General features: G+C 40.3%; 2 protein-coding genes across 3 annotated transcripts in view; one reads left to right on the top strand and one right to left on the bottom strand.

Moving 5' to 3' along the window:
* Positions 1–20,627, bottom strand: part of ANKRD11 (ankyrin repeat domain 11) — a 155,588-nt gene that overhangs the window by 126,383 nt on the left and 8,578 nt on the right. For both annotated transcript variants that reach the window (XM_085317345.1, XM_085317346.1), the window contains exon 2: positions 8,770–8,849. The gene's annotated coding sequence lies outside the window, so the exon portion shown is untranslated. The remainder of the gene's footprint in view (positions 1–8,769; positions 8,850–20,627) is intronic.
* Positions 1–20,627, top strand: part of SPG7 (SPG7 matrix AAA peptidase subunit, paraplegin) — a 97,699-nt gene that overhangs the window by 20,606 nt on the left and 56,466 nt on the right. The gene's annotated exons all lie outside the window — the stretch shown is intronic.

Here is a 20,627-nt window from a genome sequence, read left to right on the forward strand (position 1 = left end):
TTTTTGCATCACTGGTGAGTGTGCAGGCGGTCCAGAGCTGGAAAAACTGGACATCACCTTGTCAGACCCCTTGGATGCATACCCTTGCTTTAGATAAGCACCAAAATAAACATTTGGGGGAAAACTAAACTGCAGTGATGCAGGAAGGCAAGGAGTAAAGACTCTGCAGAGCACCTGCCCTCGGGCTGCCAAGTCTTTCTGGATTAAAAAGAGTGCCAGTCCCCCTCCTCCCTCCCAGATCTATAAATGCCCGGGAAGGCACTGCAGAGAACCCCAGGCACAGGGACCTCGTGTCCCAAGACACTGTGGCATCAGTATTTTGATTGCCWTTTGTATCTAGAATTGAAACCCTGAGGCCAAGCAGCTTGGGATGCTGCATGCACAGGTCTGGCTGCTCTGAGGTCGTTCGACGTCACGGTGGYGCCTGCACGACAGCAGCCAGGGTCGCCTTGAGACCACCCCTCCCCACCACCACATTCCCACCAGCAGCTACTTAGCATCAGAATTACAAAGGCCAGCCAACCTGGATTAATTCACTTCCACCAAAAAAAAATATATAAAAAAAATCCATCACAAGTTTTACTTGAAAAAGAAAATACCATTCACTTACAGTGATGATTTCTTAAAATAAATTGCGCACATGCACAATTCCCATCCTTTCATTCCTCGGAGCGGTTAACAGTCGCACAGGAGCTCTTGTTTGATAAGGAGACCTACACATTGCCTTAGTCAGGAATCACTGTTGTGTAAAGGTATTGGTGACTATTTGAATTTAAGTTACTAGATTTAAATTTATTTGGAATTAAGTAAATGAAAGACTAAAGAAAGAATTTAGTTTTCCCTTTCTAGAACTCTGGAGATATTTTTTTACAACGATGGTGCCCATAAAAATAACAAGGGAGAAGATTTACACCCAAACACCTGAAAAATATATATATATTATATATATATTTTACTAATTTTTGCAGCTACTTAGTYGTATGAACAGATGGTTACAGGCAACAGTATTGACAACTTAACAAGCTACCACCCCCAAAGGTGAGCTTCTTAGTCTGTTGCAAATTCAAGAGTTAAAACCATTACAGTCAAGACTGCCTTTCTCACAGGGAAGTAGTACAGTTTCAGCCAGTTCCACAATGCTTTAGAAACCTGTTTTACTTCACTTTTGCATTTTGTTACTGCCCTGAGCTAAGGGCAGTAACTTCTTAAGAGGTTCCCACGCGGTTGCCTACCGCCATCTGCCCACACCCTAAACGAACCTGGCTGGCGGTGAAGACGGGCAGTGAGGACTAAGCAGCTTGGATTTGAAGGAAAGCTTTCAGCATTTGCTCACCCAAACAAAGCTGCTTGTTAAGTAAGGATGGAAAAGCAGGCATGCCACTTCCCCAAAACACCCAGGAAGTACGCAAAAATAAGCAAGAGCCTCTAACTCACTGTGCAGAAAGCGAGAGAGAAAACTTAAAAAAACGTATGCCACTGAAAGCCAGTGTCCCCTTGCTGCATGTCCACAGCAAGATGCAAGTTTCTGCAAAACACCAAAGAAATCCTTTTGCCCAGCTTCTTTACATCGCTAGCAAGTTGAAACAATTAGCTCATCTAGTCTTAACCCAGAATCAAATTAGTAATTAAAACATTAACTTGTTAGATATGATTCCAGTGAAGTTATCTTTGATGCCATTCAGCCACAGAAGTCCTGCGAGCTACTATAAAACAGGGTAACACGCCGAGTTGCAAGAACTGGCAGAATGTGAGTTGTCAAGCATCTAATTAAACTAGCAATGAATTAAACTGAGCTTTTCTCAGCCCATGTTGTCCAAAAGTTGATCTGAAAACTGAAGCTCTGTCACAACTTCAACTGAAGAACAGAAGCAACGGTAAAGTCTAGTCTCCATCTCCACACTCAACATTTAAGCTGTATTTTTCCGAAGCATTTCTTTTCTTTTATCAGAACTCCCCTGGCAAATATCAGTAAAGCATATACAACAATTTTGCATTTGCTCATTACAATAAGAAAATAACATTTAATAAATAAAAGGGGAAAACGTGTATTTATTCCTCCTCCTTTTATTAAAGCAGCAGCCTCCAGCTGCCTACTATAGCGTTAGGCACTTGGGCAGCTTAGCTGAAGCATCTTCCATGCATGGTTTCCATAGAATTCGCACTTCTGGTTTGCTGCCTTTTTGCACTACCCAGCAATAAATACCAACTTAAGTTTTAATTATCAACATACCACAGCAGCTCTTGGTAGGTTTGAGTCAGCTAATAGGCTTTTCAACAGTAACTACCCCGCCGGTAGTTATGCTGGAAGTGCCAAAGGAACTGATGCACCTCCTGCTGTATTCCTGCAACAGGAACGCATTCCCCCCCACGCAAAGAAACCCCCCTTCCCTCAAAGAACTAATGGATTTGAATGTCAAAACTACCAGGCTCACAATTACCTGCACAATTATTTAAAAGAGCAAAAAAAAAGGGGGGGGGGGAACAAGAACACCCTAAACCATTATTCATTCAAGAAGTAAGTGTGTCTAGTCTTATCAGTAGGCCTTTGGTCTGTAAGCTCCTTAGGGTAGGAACAGATTGTATACCTCTTGCTGCCAAATGCATCATCTGCACTTAATCATAGCATGATGGATATCTTCTGAAAACAAGCAACTTCAGCCATATTTTGTGTAATCCTACTACCCCACTCCAAAGTCTGTCATCTCGTGTCCAGAGTGTCATTTCCTCAGGGCAAAGACCATAACTTTATTTTCTTTTAAGATATCGCCTTGTTGTCACACAAAACTTAACAAATAAATTAAAAGATTACTCCAACTATTGCATTTCATTTTTTCAATGACTAGGTTAGTGGCTCTAAGCACTTTTACTTTCAGAAAAGGTTACACCCAAGAAGTATAACCAGTGGCATATCAATGAAAGCTGTAATTAACCACTCACACTCCATATAACCTACAGATTTTCCCTGAAGTACTGTATCCATGTGGATATATGTGGCATATATGCCACTCTGGCATTATATACATATATAGTATATTACACATATATTTTTTTCCATTCCCCCAGTGAAATAACAGATTGCACCAGTTATTGAAAATTTGGAAATAAAGGTTCTGTACCTCATCTATTTTACTACCTTGCTTTACTGAACTTGCTATCAAACACAATAGTGATTGAGATGCATGGAATATATAACCTGATACAAAGCTACAAAATTCTGAAGTCAGAAGTATAATTTTAAGGAGATTGAGATCAGAATGCAGCTCCTTAGGAAAAAAAAAAGATGATTCAAAACCCAAGTAGCCTGGAAAGAAAAAAAGTTTTCTTTCTTTTAGGCAGCTGATGCAATGGCTTTGTCTAGTTCTAAACAAGACCATGAGAGGAAGGAGGAAAAGCGTTGTATATGGTTATGAACTGTTCTGGCTGAGAGTTTCCTTCTGTGTCACAGTGAATATGCAGATCTGGACTATACATGAAGAGGCAAGTCAAGCAACACAATTTCCAAAGAAGTTTCTGCTTAGCTCAAACCTGCTCAYTAAAAATGCTGCATTGTGCATAGGGCCTGTTAACATACTGGCAACAGAAAGGTTAGTGAAAATACATATATGTAAGTGCTCCAGTCTCTAACATCTGACACGCAGGAAAGGAGCTCCCCTACATACACTTCTCTTAAAAGGTATGTTCAAATTGAGGGCACGTAGGTGGCATCTGCCAAAAATGGCATGTGAACAACAGTCACAATTTAACAAATTCTGATAAAATACAGGGAACTGTAAAAGCAGCAATTCAAAYACTCAAAAAAGCGCTTCTGCTGAGAGTACATCTGAAAATCTATCTTTTTTCATTGCAGGCAGGGAAATTTTAAAGCTCTTTTCTGTAGGTCTCAGCAGTGTTGTGTCCAAAAGCTTATGCCCCTTTTACCCGTGACAGAAATCCAGGCTCACAGAAAGGCCACCTCTATTTATAAGTGAAGTAAACAGCTTTAAAAATTAAACTTAGACCGTGCAATTTCAATACTGTCCATCACAGAACACGAAATGGCATGGAAAAAAACATCATATGATGCTTGTTAATCCCTACCTCAAATTCACGCAGATAAGACATCGTAAAAGTAAAAGCACCGTGCCAGAGCAGGGCACTCTGTAAGAAACGCTGCTCTCCACCAAACTGGACTGCAGGCTTTTAGGGGCTTAGCCACACACACCACTGAACCCAAGCTCTGCCTTGTTTGAGCCAAACCTGCAGCTAAAGAAGTTACGCAGTTGCTGTAAGGCATCTCCAAAATCTGGATATTTGTAAGAGGGGAGGGTGGAAAAAAAAACCACAAAAAACCCCACCATTTTAGAAGCAGCATGAGTGAGGAACACAGAAGTTAAATCAAACCCAAAAGCCAAGCAGCTCCACTTTAGTATTAGACTACTAATTACACTTGCACACGGGGTCCCCTCTCATCACTAGCCCTCCTTCAGAGCACATTAGCCTTCCCTCAGAGCTAGAAGCAAATACTTTCACATTATACTCCAGCACCACATAAAAAGCCTCCCTGTTTGCTTCAGCTGACTGAACTCAGAGAAAAATTACACTACACTTCTGATATGTCATCTTCTCATCTTTCTAACTCAAGAGGAACAAGAACTAAAACAAGTGGAAACAAATCTGAAACTCAAAAGGCTTCTATGAAAAGACATTTTCTTTGTAAAATACTAAGTCTTATATCCCCCAAAGCAGTAAATATTGAAAATTGTATATGATCAAGTTTAAAGAATTAACAGAAGAGATATTAAATAAGATGTTAAATAAAGTCATATTTCATCTAAACAATACTACCATTATTATTGCCTCTGACTTTCCAAAGACAATTCAGTTCTGGAAACATGTACTGTAATTGCTTTTTCACTACAGGCCTCAGCTCTACAATTGCATCCGTCTCAGGAGGTCAGAACAAGGCAAGACTCTAGCTCTGAAAAGCAATTCTGTTTAGCAGCACTACCTTATTCATTCTTTTAATCTTACACCTACATATTCATTATGAACTCAGTAAAATACCAGTGCCAAAACCACCATCAAAAGCCATTTCAATCTCTCTGCCGCTCCGAGAAAGCCTTGACCCCTCTGCTTCTCTAATGAGGATGTTAGGAAAGTGAGAATTATACCAGCTGTCAGCTCGTGCACTAGAGCTCTGCACTACAAACCACTCAAATCAGCGACTCTGGAGAATTAACTCCGTGTAATGCAGTACTTTTTCTGTATATAAAAAGAATAGAGCACAATGAACCTAACYTGTTTCAAACAATCTGTTTAGGAAAGTTTAACAAGAAAATACCTGTTCTACTCACCATGCTGTGAGTGATGTGGAATTACATACGTTCAAGCTATAGGAAGCCAGCAACTTGAACAACCCATTAGAATCCCCCTTTTCTACCCATTTAGACAGGACCTCTATCATGACTGCCATGGGAAGCTAAGACAAGTCTCTTGTAAAGCATTTAAGGTATCATGATTTGTAGCAATTCCTGTACTTTGTAAAAACGAGTCATCTACCAGTACAGTAGGAAAACCTTAGGTTTTCATAACGTTTTTTTCCTGCAGTGGAACAGGCCTGCGGTTTCCATCTGCTCCCTCCCCCAACATACTGCAGTTTGTTGTTCCTCCAGCTTTACTAATACAACTGCTTCTGGGTCAGCAGATCACTCCACAAACAATCCTCAAGCTTCTAAATACTCTTATTTAGATGCAGAGTACCTTGGTCACCCGGTTAACAGCACATCATCACAAAAGGCAGTATCCCCATAAGTGATGGGAACAAACCACCTCGCCAGGTTGCAAGCCTGATGCAACCGAAGCGAGCAGCGTAGTGGGACGCCCTTTGAGCTCCTTCCCAGCACCCAAGCTGTACTTCAACTAGCAATRCTACCAAGGTGGAGCAGCAGCAGCAATGTGCAACCATAGTAGTACGTTACTGCAAAGAAAAGTCTAGTCCTGAAAATCAGACTCCTGAATTGCTTTCAGTGGAGAATCCAGGCCATGTCCTTCACAGCAGACTGCATTCTGGTAAGCACAYGTTGCTTTAAGTGGGGAGGGGGACAGAAACCAGCTTTGGGTATGAGTGCATTTTCATCCACAACTCTACAGCAAAGGCAACTTCTTTCTCAGTCTTTTATAATACAAAACAATCTTTTCAGAAGTGAGAGATGGCAGCATATCGTCCCTTTGCTAGTTTGGCATACAAGAACAAGGGCACTCCAGGGTTTTAGTAATGCACAGCATAAGGAGGTGACAGCAACGGCTAAGAGAATCTGCCTTTAGAAAAACAGCTTTTTAGGATGAACGAGTTGCGTTCAAGCTTCAGCCAGATACTAATTTTGTTCCATCTTYGGTCTGTTCCAAGAATGGCATATACCGCATATCAGTGCACTTGCCAATATCTGCTCGATAAACTGCAATGACCATATACACCACAGCCTCCTCACCAACTCCATGCCTAGGAATTCACTTCTACAGGAAATTTCAGAACGTGCAAGATTTGGGCAAAATCTTCAGGCAACACTTAGAGGATTCTGATCTTCTCCCTCACTCCAATGTCTCCATACTGCAGTGGCCAAGGAATGGAGCTATTAGATTGTAGACAAACAAGCATTTTAAGTACCACAATAGGCTGWCTTTGCACAGCAACAGATAAAAACTTGTGTTACTGGAAAAGGTCACTTGACTATAAACTCTCAGGGCTCAGAAAAAACACAAAGTAAAGTTATTCTTCATTTTTTTTTGTTTCAAAAGTCAGGAAAACGGACTTCATAATAACTATTTAATTCTAAACAGCATGGCAATTTTGTAATATCATACAACTTCATCTGTCATGTTTCTCCATTCACTGCTTCAGCTGGGCCCATAACTAACATAGCATGGCTTTAAATAAACAAAATATAAAACATCTGATGAGAAAAGGATTAACGACAGAGAAAGAAATATGTGGCATGTTTTTCCAAAGTAGTGCAGCTACTACAYTATGTAGTTCATAAATTTGAGCTCTTAGAAACGCATCTAGAAGAAGGGGCCAAAAGCAGGTGATGCAGACAAAAGGCCGTGGACAGATGCAGTCTACCATAATGCTTTATAATTCATTAGAAAGCAAGTGCAGTTTGCCTGCTGGCCAAGTATACCACGCAAATATGTTTGAAYGTTCAGTAGATTTTCATTTAAGTGAAAGCTATTGCAATTATCTTTTTACATAAAGAATTTATGTATGGTTTGCATACAAAAATGCAGAGTATCATTTCTTTTAAAACTGAGAATGAAAAATTTTTGGAACAAATAATGAAATATATTATGTAGTAAACAATTCATTTTATAACTGATGTTGGGATTCAACTCAGTTTTTCAGGGAACTGCAGAACAGCCATTAAAGAAAGAGTTACTGCATACTACAGCAAAAGCTCTCACACTTGATACACTTTAATTACTAAGCTGCAGCAGGGGAGAGTTACTGATGCCTAGTCTGTTTTGTTTCACTGTGAAAGGCTGCTACTGCTATTAATATTCACTACGGGAAACTGAAATAACCTCTTGTCTCCATCTGAATACCTTGGAATTAATATGGACAAACAAAGTACAATGATCCCCCCCTCAAAAACCCAGCACAAAAAACCGTACAAGCTTGCAAAGCCCCCTGATATAGCTGACCTGTATTTTTCTACATAGAGTAACTCTCCTTTAATAAAAGCCTTTAGTATCATAATGACAACTTGATCACAAATAATTTTACTGCAGCATAAACCAAGAGGTTCACCAAGTACTCAAAGCCCCATGGCAGAAGCAACACATTGCAGGTTATCCGCTGAAAAGCCTTTTTCACTGCGTTTCTGGACATGCAGAGGATGCCTTCAACTCTGCACCACTGACCTTCCCCTCCATAATAGTGCCAGGATACACATCGTAATGCTGAACCCTCAGAGAACAGTGAGTAACAGCTCTTACWCGGTTTCCACCACACAGAACTGCCAGCACTGGAGAATAACAGCAAGAACACAACTCTTCCCTACCGGGGAAGGGTTTTCAGAGGACAGCACCAACTTCTCTCATGCTCTCTCAAAATACTTAAGCAAAATCTCATTTTTTCTAAATTTTGTTAGGAATTATTAGTATTTAGTATTAGGTTACTATTAGTAACCTACAGTTGTACATCTAGCCATTTCTACCTCTGCTAATGATATCAAAAAGCTGAGTTCTAACACTGCATGGAGACCATAATATCAACGTATTTAGAGTCTGCCAGCCCAGAATGAATCTTGGATGCCACTGGTCTCAGTTATACTAATCACAGGGACACAAAACATTGTTACACTTACACTTCTTTAATAGACTGATTTTTTTAACATATTCTAGAAGTGAAGAGAAAGAAAGAGGACCATGATATACTACAGATAGAAGGATACTTCATTATTCAGCAGTCAACAGCACTAGCAAGCTATGAAGTCTGCTGAACAAACCAGCTCTGGAACAGCCTCTATGGGAACGTTAACTTTCGTTTTCCYTGAAGTCAGGGGAAAAAAATTGCTGCATTTGAAATAATATAAAAATGAATGGGTTTTAGAACTAAAGGCATTTCCTAAAATAATCCTGGTTCAGTACATTCCAGTTATTCTATGAAAACTTTCAATGCTTAACCTCCAATTTCAGTAAACATCAGGAAAATATTAACACACATCAACATGGACACAAACATTTGTTAGGTAATAAAGGAGAGACTTGGACAGAAGGAAGGTAAATATTTACCGATTCCATAGTTGAAAGCTGTTGTTAGCAGGACATGTATTAAAATCCAACAAAGGTGTGTCCCAAAAACGCTGTGTATTCTGAAAGAACAGAAATTAATTCGTTAGAAAGTTAAAACGCAATTTAATTTTATTCCAAACAGGCATACTACATTTGAGTATCCAAAGGCTACTAAATACAAATCCTTGTCTAATCCAAAAGTAATCTGATAAAGGGCATGTACAAAAAGGGGGGGGAAAAAAAATGAATGAATTTGTGGAAAGCTTAACACAATATAAACAGAGTTCTACAACTGAAGTTAACTTTTTGATGATAGATAAATCTTATTTGTCAAGGTTTCTGTAACCGTGTGACATTACAGTCACTTTAYTTATTAGAAAAGTCAGCGCAGGATGTCCCCCCACCTCGCGCCGAGAAGCACAAGAACCACCAGGGAGCTGCGGGACGGCGCGAGCGGGCAGCAGGGCCGCCCGGCGCGCGCCTGCCCTCCCCGCTCTAACAGCGCTCGCTCACAGAGTCATCCGTGACAAGCTTTTTTCTTTTTAAAGCACATCTTCGGTTTCTGGCTCTGAATGGCAGTTAATCAAAGCTCCATTTTTTTGATATTTTGTTTTAAATCAGCTCTCTAGCTGCACCTTTTCAAGGATATTTTTCCAGTGACAAATTCTGAAACCAACTTTTCAGACGCTGGGTAAGAACTGGCGCGAGCTCTCGCACACCTAAGGGAAAGGGGAATTACATTCTTCAACTCTGTGACTAAACTGGTACATAAAAGGGTTGGCACAAACTTCTGACTCCAAAAAACAGCAGCCGAGCACTTTACTGCTTCTCAGACAGATGGAAAGCTCAACTGCACTGCGCTCCGCAGCGTCTCAGGTGACTGGCACGTCAGCCTGAGCAGATGTGACCAGCCCGGCTAAACCCTGCCTAGCTGACGAGTCATCGAGCTCCGTCTGCAAGCGCGGCAAGCACATTGCTTAGAAATCGATTCCTCCCCAAGCCAACAGAGAAAACTAGTCCGCTCCAAGGCGGAGCTGCACGAGAAGTCACTCTCSTCAGTCAGGCGATCTTGCCTGCTCCTTAACCATAAACAGGCCAGGTTTCAGAGCAGCCCAGCCTGGCAGTAGCTCATACACATTATATGAGCGAGGACAAGTTTGAACCACAAATAAGCAAGTATTTGAAGGTTTGCAACGTGAATGGGTGGAGAGCTTGTGCAAAACCGCATGTAAAAAGTCTGGGGGTAAGATACTGTTTTATGTCCATAAGAAATGAAACCACCTCCGGGTATCTGTTCCACACTGAGTCTTTCCGTATCTACTGATCCCTTACTAATGTATGCTGTAAGTAAAAACACAAAACTTCTTCAAAAAACGCATAGTAGCAATATCTGAACTTCTCCTACACTTCCACAGAGAACTAGCCCAAGGCAGGAACCTTTTAAAAAGAAATAAGCTGATGTTATACTACAGACTATGACTGCTGAAGTTTTCCACGTGTCAGACAAGCAGCAGTAACCTGAAGCTTAAGCACTGGCCCTTCCCGAGTCAGTCYGAAGCTACTGTGGTCTGCACAAAGGAGTTAAAGGGTTAACTCACCTTCACATACTCCTCTCTCTGCCAAATTCTCCCCACAAAGTCCCGTCTCATCTCTAGCTCCTCTGACCCATACTGAGGGACGCAACAGTCAAACCTCCGTTCTAGCAAACGGAGGATGTGGAATTTCTCCAAGTTACCTTCCCTTCGAAAAGGAGAGCTTTTGTGAAGTAATTTCTTATATAAAATATACAAACTCCTAAGTATAAAAGGACAAAGCACAGAAAATGTGTTCTTTTTAACTCCATCCCAAGRGAATCAAACCTTAACTACTGCTTTTCCACCAGCTTGACCCATTTCCCGCTGCCCCTTACAAAGTTCCAAAGAATCCCCAATTCACAGAGATCATCCTTATTCCTAGTAACTTCAAGCACTGGTCATCACCCTCCTAACAACGCTGTTCTTCTCGTGCTGTTGTGAAACAGCCCTTATGCCAATGCCTCTCCTTGGAAGCTGCTTTGGAGTCACCAACGTTTTTAAACTCTGTTTAACTCTATTACTAGTCCCCCAAATTCTCTTCTTCAAGGCACAGCTCTCAGTACCAGCTCCACAGTGCTCACAACAAATTTAGTTAACTAAATCTTTTCACAATACAGCAGTCAACAGGACTTTCTCCCTGTACAGCTTGTGGCATCCAGTTCAATTTTATATCTTATAGCTGTCCGTCACTGTAATCTTATGTGAAGCKCCTTCCATTAAGTAGCTAAATTTGGACATCTGCTTCCAACAGGATCATCTTTAWAGTACCTACCACAACAGCACAAGCCTTGAGCCTTAAACAAAAAAGCACAGCTATGCTGCAAAGAAAGCAAGTTTTAGCAGTCTCAGGCCCCAAGTGAAGCATAGTGAACCAAGAAGTCCCGACGAGCAACCCGAGGCTCACCAAGACACCCGCACGGCCAAGGCACCTGGGACCTCCAGACAACACTGTCTGCTGCAAGCAGCTTTTGCTCTCTCAAATGAAAAATGGAAGGTCAGTAGGCAGGGTGGAGYTGTTAGCAACTAAGTGAAGAAGGAAAGTCCTAGGAGTCATGATGAAAAGGCCAAAACAAGAAAACTGCAAAAAACACAGAAGTGCACAGCCCAGGCCCAAGGAAAGGGAATCCTGCAGCAGGCGAACATTTTCAGACAAGCAAAAGGAAACAACCGAGAAACTTCTGTCATTTCTCTTTGAAAAGAGCAAGGAGATAGAGTCATACAGCTACTTCATGTTTTTTTTCCCATTTTTCCAGAAAATGGCTCCCGGGGCATTGAAGGGGGCCCCCGATGGCATCTGTGGTGATACAGAACATACTTGCACAGCATCTCTTCCAGCATGGTCCCCCTGCCTAGTTTCCCCTCTCCTCCTTGTAATAGAAGTTACAAGTTTAGAGTTAGCCACTCAATATATACAGAAGTTCAAGTGTTTTTTTTTTTCTCTTCAGTTTAAGCTGAATTTCAACTGCCACAGCTGGAAAAATCAGTAGTGCTATTTACTGCCAGGTAATGACTAGGATTATTTGTAAGCCAGATCATTATGGGAGTCTAAAGCAATCCTGTCCCATGACACACCGGTGCACAATTTTCAAAATCTATTTACATCTGCTTCCTAGATTAAATATATAGATATATTTTATTCATTACTTAACTCGCACGCAAAATATACATAAAGCACTGATAACACTGAGATAGTTACTGCATATGAGCCAAGAAACTTGTGCAATTAAATTAAATGTAAAATTCTTAATGAAATTGTTCAAGGCATATCAAATTACCGAACATCATTACGCACAGCAAATACTTTAGTGGCGGATGCCCAGCACGCAGATCATGGGTAAAACGTGGCTGGCTGGCTGTATTTGCACTGCTCATGTCACATTCCAGTTGTGCAGAACCCAACGTTTCAGTTTAAAACCTTTACTCTCAAAAGCCTAGATTACAATTAATTATCTGTTAGAGTGTACACCCATCCAATTCTCTCAGCTTTAGTCTGATGAAAATGAATCACTTCAAAAACTAGCATTACTACACTTGTTCTCCCCTCCGTGAACTTACAGGGTTTACTGTCAGACTAGACTCAGACGCATACTGAAAGTGAGCTGCAGCTACACAGAAACCGCTTTGCAATGCAGAATGGCAGCCATTAAGCCTTCCTCTGCAATAAGATGGTGGTATAAACACCGGATAACGAGGTGTTCAAGGAGATCAGACTCTGGTTTAAAACAGTCTCAGAGTCTTTCAAAACTTGTGGTGCTTTATTTTATATTAACATGAAGTAATTTGGAAACCTAAGGTAAGCAGACACTTCCACTAAAAAAAAAAAAAAAAAAAAAAAAAAAAGGAGAATGTTTCAACCCCTTGAAGTTCTCCCACCAACTGCTTGGTCCTCAGCAGCTCCCCAGTGATTAGTTATTGATTCCTCTTGCTGCGCTCCCAGACAGACCGGTACGCAGCACAGATTTGAAGTATTCTGTGCAACTTTTGCTAGCGTGTATTGAAAAAATAGGAATTAAGCAATTAAAACTACTTTTTTAAAGAGTATCCTGTATCTTTACAGACAAGAAGTATGTATTTGAAGACAAGCACCTCACAGTCACAAGATGTGAATATGACAAAAACAGAATATATACTTATATTAAATATAGATTGTTTACATCAAAACAGTTGTGCAAGGCTGTTGCRAAGTGACAGTGGAACACTGACTGGTTCCAACAGCTTCACAGAAGGTGCCCTGATAGACTGATATCAGCAATAAAAGGATAAAACTGCATCAGCCCCGTACAAGAGATGCAGAGCCGCTTGYAAGAGTTTCTATGAAAAACAGGGTTAAGATCCAACAATTTTATATTTCTAAATACTTTTAATTTGATGATAAAATGAAAAGTTTTTTATAATCTTCATTTTACAGAGAGTAGGAAAGAACCCCTGTGTTTAAGCCTTATTTCAAACAGTTACTTTCAACAGGTTTTGGTCACACCCACTTCAGAGCCAGGAACAGTTCGACCAGCAACAGTTGCATCTTGCCTTTCACCCCACAAGGGCACCTACTGCTAAGGAAAGGTCGTTGTATTTGTGACAATTCATTTTGGAGCCTGGAAAAGCACACCAAGACCATTCGAAACAGTTTGGGGGCTTGCTGAAGCAGGAGGAAAGGAGAGGTCATGCATTGCAGGCCCAGATGGAGGGAAGAAAGGTGGTTTGTTTTGTTTTGTTTTTTTAAGCAACATGCAGAAATTAAAGACAAATAACATGCATTTAACTGAAATGCTTTGCATCAGGTTGGTAGCTTACACACAAGCCACCCCCAAAGGCACATACACCTAACGAGCTGTTAGGCTCTGTGGAACTCAAGTAATACTTGCTCATGCATTTATTAAAGCACACATGCAATAGGTGTAAGAACTTCACAATAGCAATGTCTAAGCTAAAGAATTTCCCTTTTACTAGAATCTACAGGGGAAAAAAAAAACAAACAAAAAAAAAACTTCAACAACCAAGACGCTCCTACCATCGGGGGCAGGTTTAGCTCAGTTGGTTACAGCATGGTGCTGCTAATGCCAAGGTCACAGGTTCGATCCCTGTATGGGTTATGCTGAGGGCTGGACGAGATGATCTCTAGAGGTCCCTTCCAACCTTACCAGTCTGTGAATCTATGAATACTATTCAAACTGAATGCCCATCACTGAAGGGAGCTGGGCAGGGGGAAAGGAAACCAAAGCGCAGAGAGCTCTCTACTCCCAAACGCACAACAAAACTTTAGTATGTTCGAGAGTGACAAAGTGGGTAGAACTCTAGACTCCACTATACCATATACTATATATTAAGTAAAATTTAGTTTGACAGCTTTAAGAAACCAAGTAGACAACATACTCTTGGTCTTAAAGGTTCTTTCTTTTGTCCTGCAGATAAATATGTATGCATATGTAAATATGCTTACATATGTAAATATGTATGTACGTATTTTTAAAGCCCCTTTGCCACTTCATAAAAAATAAAATAAATAAATAAAACACACACACACACAACAACTTGGTATGTTCCTCCAAAACAGAGAGGAACAAGGTATTCATACGTGGGCTGAAAAAGCTCCASGCTCAAAAGAAAAGGGAAAGATGTGGTTCCTGAATTATGGCTTGGGGAACTAAATTGTCATTTAAGTGTTTAATTGAAAGTCTGATACAGACACCATCGTCCACAAGAAACTGAAAGTTGACAATAGTCTAAATTCAGGAACCATTAAGCTATTTAGAGACCTCCAATGAAAGAAAGGACTACAGCACTTGCGAGGTCAAATAACTAGTTTCAGTATGTTTTAGATACTCCTCAAGACTTGTGCTCCTTTCCATTCATTAAACTACATTTGTATTTACACACTGATTTGACAGTCAAACTGAGCTTCCAACACCAAATATTCTTGGGTGATCCTAAAGAATTACTGAATACTATTGTTAACTACTTCTCAAATACTCCAAACATCATGCTTATATGGAGAATGTGGAAAGATGCTTGTGTAGGATACATTTCTATGCTTCCTTCTACAGAAGCAAGACTTCGTAAGTTCCATAAAAATTCTGATATTCATTTTAGTAAGTCAAAAGATAGCTTAATGCAATTTAAATACAAAAATCACTACTATACTGAAAAAAAACCCAGCAGAATAGTTACCTAACACTTCACAGATTTTAAACCCTTGCAAGCATATAAAAAGCAGTTAAGCAATAAATTCCTGGAGATCAGTGGACATTTCAACTTTGCCATTGGTTATCAAGCGTCTTTCTATCAGATTTTTAAAGAACTCTGCTCCTGAAGAGTATGAGTATCTCAAAATTACTAATCCCTAGAATTACATAACACTCACTGTTTCCTCTTGGAAAGACCTGTGAAAGCAGTTTGAAAGGTAGTTGGCAGGGAAAAGAGAGAGAAAGAGAAGAACTGGAGATGTCAGAAAAGTCCCAGCCCTCAGCACAACCTGAAAGCTTGAATCATTTAAGTAACTCAGTTTTTTTCTTGGAGTGATGTGGCAGAAGAGCAAAGCAAGCCTGAACAGTTTCCATTGAGCCATATTTTTGAATTCTATGCATGCAATTAAGAGTTATAGAAATACATAAACATGTTCTCTCATCTCTCTTTCTTCACCCTTACCACCCTTCTGTGGCTTCTCTGATGAGTGGAAAGTATTAAGTCAAAACACAGTTTCTGCAATTTCCTTAACCAACCTTGGACTAAAGCTCAAGGCTATAGTTTGCCCTTCTGTACAAGCAAGTAGAGACAAGAACTGTTCCGTCAGTCTAGAGAACATTTYGTTTTTTATGCTATGATTTAGTCTGCATAAATAAAAATAYTGCTAGTTCTAAAAAGAAAAAAGTTAGATACTTAAGCATAATCCACATTTATTGGCATATGAATAGAAAAATCTAAACTATACTAGGAATAGTTGCCTTGTAACAGCATTAACTCACACTAAGAAATCATCTCTATCATAGATGGAAATAAGAAAATGGTTAGGCATCCCAAACCAATGACGTACTGTGATTTAAATAGCCTAGGAAGCTACAGGCCTCCTAGTTCTACTACTTCCAAATAATCCCCCAGACCTTTATTTATTTATTTTTAGTGCTCCACTATGAAATGTAATTTATCTAAGATTGCTAGGTCTTCCCAACCTGGTTGAGCCTCTTCCAAGAAGATGCATAATCAAGCACATACAGATCATTTAATAGTTAAGTGAGCCTAAGCATGACATATTCAATAGTCTTGCTTTTGGAAAACACTTCATTACCACTGATACACAGCAAAACATACAGTTTAYGCACGTGAGAAAGTGCTTCTGATAGAAGCACAGAGCATCATCTCCTCCTTCAGATAACCTCACTTCATTAGCTATCCAGACATAAAATTTAATATCAATGCCTTCAGAACCCCCAAGCTATTATTTTAGGGTATAGTATGCTGTTAATTCCTGAACCATTTGACACAGATACAGAATGCACAAATGTGTTTTTTCAAAGTGGAACTGTTCCATGACAATTTTGAGTTCACAAAGAAGTGAGGAGAAAAAATTGTAAATTCCAGATGCTAAATGCTTGCCTGAGCCTATCTGAAAAGAAATGCATCTCCAGTCCAATTATTTTAGTGTCAGATAATCACATAGATGCATAAAAGTTTTTTAAAAAATTTAAAGCCTAACTACACCCACATACATGCAGACACGWAGAATAAAGGTACTATGTAGTTCATAAGGGAAACATTTTAGAAAAATATTATCCAGGAAGACTTTCAGGTCAACACAGAAACCAACAGAAAATKAATTCAAGTACAAAGGTAGGAGGCAACGACAACAAATGCTATTCTTGGGCATACAAACAAAAGTAAGTAATAGAGGAAGAACAGCACTATTATAGACTGCAGCATGAGTGATATACCGGATGTTGACAAATTAGAAAGGTTAATAGGAAATCCAGAAGAAATTAATCAAGTGCTAGAAAACTCAGCTACAGAAATTCAAGTTTTTAAACAAGGACTAGATCACCCTCTACAAGTACCTATAAAAGAACTGCAACAGGTTCAAACAAAGCTAGCAAACAAATGTAAATACCAGRTTCTCTACCTTACACTTGCAGTAATTCATTCTGGAAATTTATCTACTGCACTTACACAAAACAAAACTAAAAAACAACAGTGATCTAGTGGAATTGCTACCATTTGAGATCTAAAAAGATACATGATAAGGAAAATGCCAATAGCCCGTCAAAAGGGGTATTTAAAGATGACTTCTGTAGATGAACAAGAGCATCATTAATCTTTGACAGGTCACACACACACACACACACACACACACACCCCATCACCCACCATGTTGAACTGCCCGAAGTTAAGAGTCAAGCTGAAAATCTTGAAGCTTCACATTGTCCTAGCTAAGCTCCAAGATGTTGGCCTTCAACAAACAGACCGGTAAAGACAAGTAGTATATTCCCCGGAATTAAACCAGTAATTTAAAGTTGGATCACAGCTGCTGTCATATTTAAGGGACATTCTCCTTTTCATTCCTCCTACATACAAGTCTGAAATGGAACAAACATGCTTCTCATCATTAGACTGAACACCTAACTTTGCCGAGAGCCCTTTACTCATCCATTCCACTCAAATTCCTTCTGTCAGTTCTTCAAAGCAAAGGAGCAAGGGTTAAAAATGCAACTCTGCTGGAAAGAGATTTCCAGCCCCCCCCCCCCCTTTTAAGTATGATTTTGCAATTTCTCTTATCCCATGCTCCGTTTTAAACACACRGAGATGATACAAAACATTCTTAAAATAGAGGAGAAAAAAAAAGTGAGAGACAGACACATTTGTCACCTTTTAGAGCCTCAGATATTTGCAATCATGCAGTTTAGTGGCAAATTGGATACAGGTTACTATTAATAACTGAACTATTTCCTTTCCTTTCTGAAACCTGATTTGCAAAAAGGATGCAGGCATTCCATTTTTAAAAAACACTAATTAGCCAAGGAAGAGTCAAGGAAGTCACCACTCAGCCTTCAAGAATATACACGTAGTCTCTCTCAAAGGGGGGGAAAAATAGAGCAAACTTCTTCGAGCAGCACATGATGATCATCCCCTCCAGACAGCAGTTTACAGCCTCCTCAGCCAGGAAAATTACGTGGAGTCGCACAAACATCACAACTTGATACTTCTGCAAGTCGGATACAGGGCTCTTGCCTTAAGAATAAGCAGGTCTCAAAGGCTCACAACAGAACGTACATTCACAAAAATGATTATACGACGCTGTTACCCGCCATAGCAGCAGACCTGGCTTGATGACCCCAGAGGTCCACAGAAAACAATGCAAAAAATGCAGTTGTTAAGAAGTGCTCAAGTCTKAAGTTTCCACAGTCGCTAGCAGCTTACAATCACCACAAAATGCGCAGCAAGGATAAACCTTAAAGGAAGCGCCCCTTTGATGTACACATGGGATCTCTCCCCTATTGTCTACGTCCCGGCAAGTTAAGGTCAGGATAAAAAGAGACTCTTAAAGAATACCACATAAATCAAAAGCATCGACAGCGTCTAAAGAATTTGTTCCTTCTATTATAAGCCCTGAACAGGTTTAAGGAGCAGTTGCCATCATTAAGGAATTTGCTCCCCTCCCATTTTCCATTCATTCTCCTGAAATACGGACATCTTAACAGTACCATACAACCAAGATGAAGCAGACAGCTGCACAGTTGCATCTCAGCTACGGAAAGCAAGCTTGAAAAAAGGTAAGAGGAAGGCATAGCCAACCTCAACCACTAAGAATCACCACAAAGCTTTACGAAATAGTAAAATAAGGAAGCCAAATGTGCTGTGTACTTCAGTGGAGCCTCCAGCTCCTAAAGAGGGACTTGATGCCAAATGAAGTTAACGTGTTAAAGCAGATTTGAACAGCTCAGCAAAGCTGAAAAGGGAGCTCTCGTGCCCCCTCCCAGCCACCTCATCCCCCGATTCTCCTTGGGCTACTTCTGGTGCTTATCCGTAAGCCAGTCCAACTTGCTGGCCCTGCAAAAATCTATTCATTTTCTTCTGCCAGGGTACTGTTCCAGCATTTTAGAAAGTTGATTTAGCTTTTGTGAGGAGCCAGGACTTGTACAGGGAAGGTGGCGCAGCGTTGCCCTCTTTGCCGGCATGCTGGGGAACCGGCCCAAGCAGCGCCGCAAAGCCACACCCCACGACAAATCTACAACCACCTAGTGAAAAGGCATATCCCTTCCTTCAAAACAGATCGCAGAGCAAATAAATGACACAGAGGGTGGCAAGGAAAACAGACAGAGGACAAAAGGACAACAGAGTTGGGATTAAACCGGAGTCCCTTGATCCTCAGCCAAATGGCCTACCCATAAACCCACGCAACTTCCAGAGCCAATTTAAAATCTTGAGTGTGCTATACTTTGGGTTAGAAAGTCATATTTAGACACATATTTGAAGTGTTCTTTGCTCTGCTGGTGGCTAAAAACAATTCCTTTGTCATCAAATCTTGCTTTAGCAAGCTGACGTGACGTTTTTAACTCAGGAAATAAGATAATTATGGTCCAAGGTAAACAACTACAACTGTACATCATAAACAGTTTCTAATTTTAAGCTTGAGTCCCACTAATGCCAACAATATTTTAAAGCAAACTTCCTTGTAAATTGTTCAGATTGTCTATGTAGCTCGTGACTGAGCCCTACTGCCAATTAACATCAACAGAAGGTGCCAGCAAAACACACGCAGGTGTACTTTCCATCAAGCATATGAAGTTCTAGCAGATACAGCAGGTGAGCTTCCATATCAAAATGAGTCAGAGTAAACCCAAAGCTGAAAGGAGAGAAAAAYGTACAGCAAACCTTAAATAGTCTGAGAGGCAAAAAATATGCCTCTTCTCATTGTCTTTTTTAGAAACAAACAGAAAACAACAAGCATTGAAATCAAACCTACACATACTTGAGTAACATTTGCTGCAAGTCCCTCTGTATCCTAGAATTTAAACACCCCACTGAAGCTTCACCGATGGCAGAAACGGCAAGAGTTCAGGTTATAACTTGCTGCTAGAATTTCAACTATCAAGCTGTTCAATGTAAATTAGTAARACTCACCTGTCGCCAGCAGCGCTGTGTCTAAACTAGCCCTCTCGCCCTGCTACCAGGAGCTCCTGAAGCCACCTGGAAACAGCCAAGCAACAAACAGAAGCAGCACTGACTCCGTAAGCYGCGCGTGCTTAAGCACAGCAGCTCAGTTTGTTCAAAACTAAAATGAGACGCTGAAGGTAGCAAGTTGTCTACCTAGAAGATGAATCATAACATTCAGAGGTAGCAATAACTAAGTACTGTTTATAGGTGTCAGACTGGTAGGCTTTCATTTTTTCCTCTTCAAAAAAAGGGAAGTGCTAAATTACAACCAAATGAACAGAACTTAATGAAGGAATGTAGCAGAGCAGACCAGAGCCGACAAAGCACGCTTAATCCACTCCGCCTGTGGCCAAAACTATTTAAACAGAATCAAGTAGTGAAGTTTGTGTAAATTGGGATAGATTGTTCCTCTAAATTTTTTTATCATTACAAGCTTTCAAACAACTCCACCCCATTTCTGCTATTGTTGTCAGAGAGGGAATTCCAACTAGAACTATTTTCACTCCAATTTCTTCTGTCTGAAGAAGCAAAATAGGAATAGTTGACAGCAAAAATGCAGAATACTATTTATTCCCAGAATAGYTCACCTGATAATACAAGTCTCCTTTTTGAAGAAAAGGTTCAACATGCTCTTGAGAAGCCTAT

This window comes from Rhea americana, unplaced genomic scaffold (genome assembly GCF_003343005.1).
Source record: "Rhea americana isolate MKP2758 unplaced genomic scaffold, rheAme1 scaffold_499, whole genome shotgun sequence".
Classification (NCBI taxonomy): domain Eukaryota; kingdom Metazoa; phylum Chordata; class Aves; order Rheiformes; family Rheidae; genus Rhea; species Rhea americana.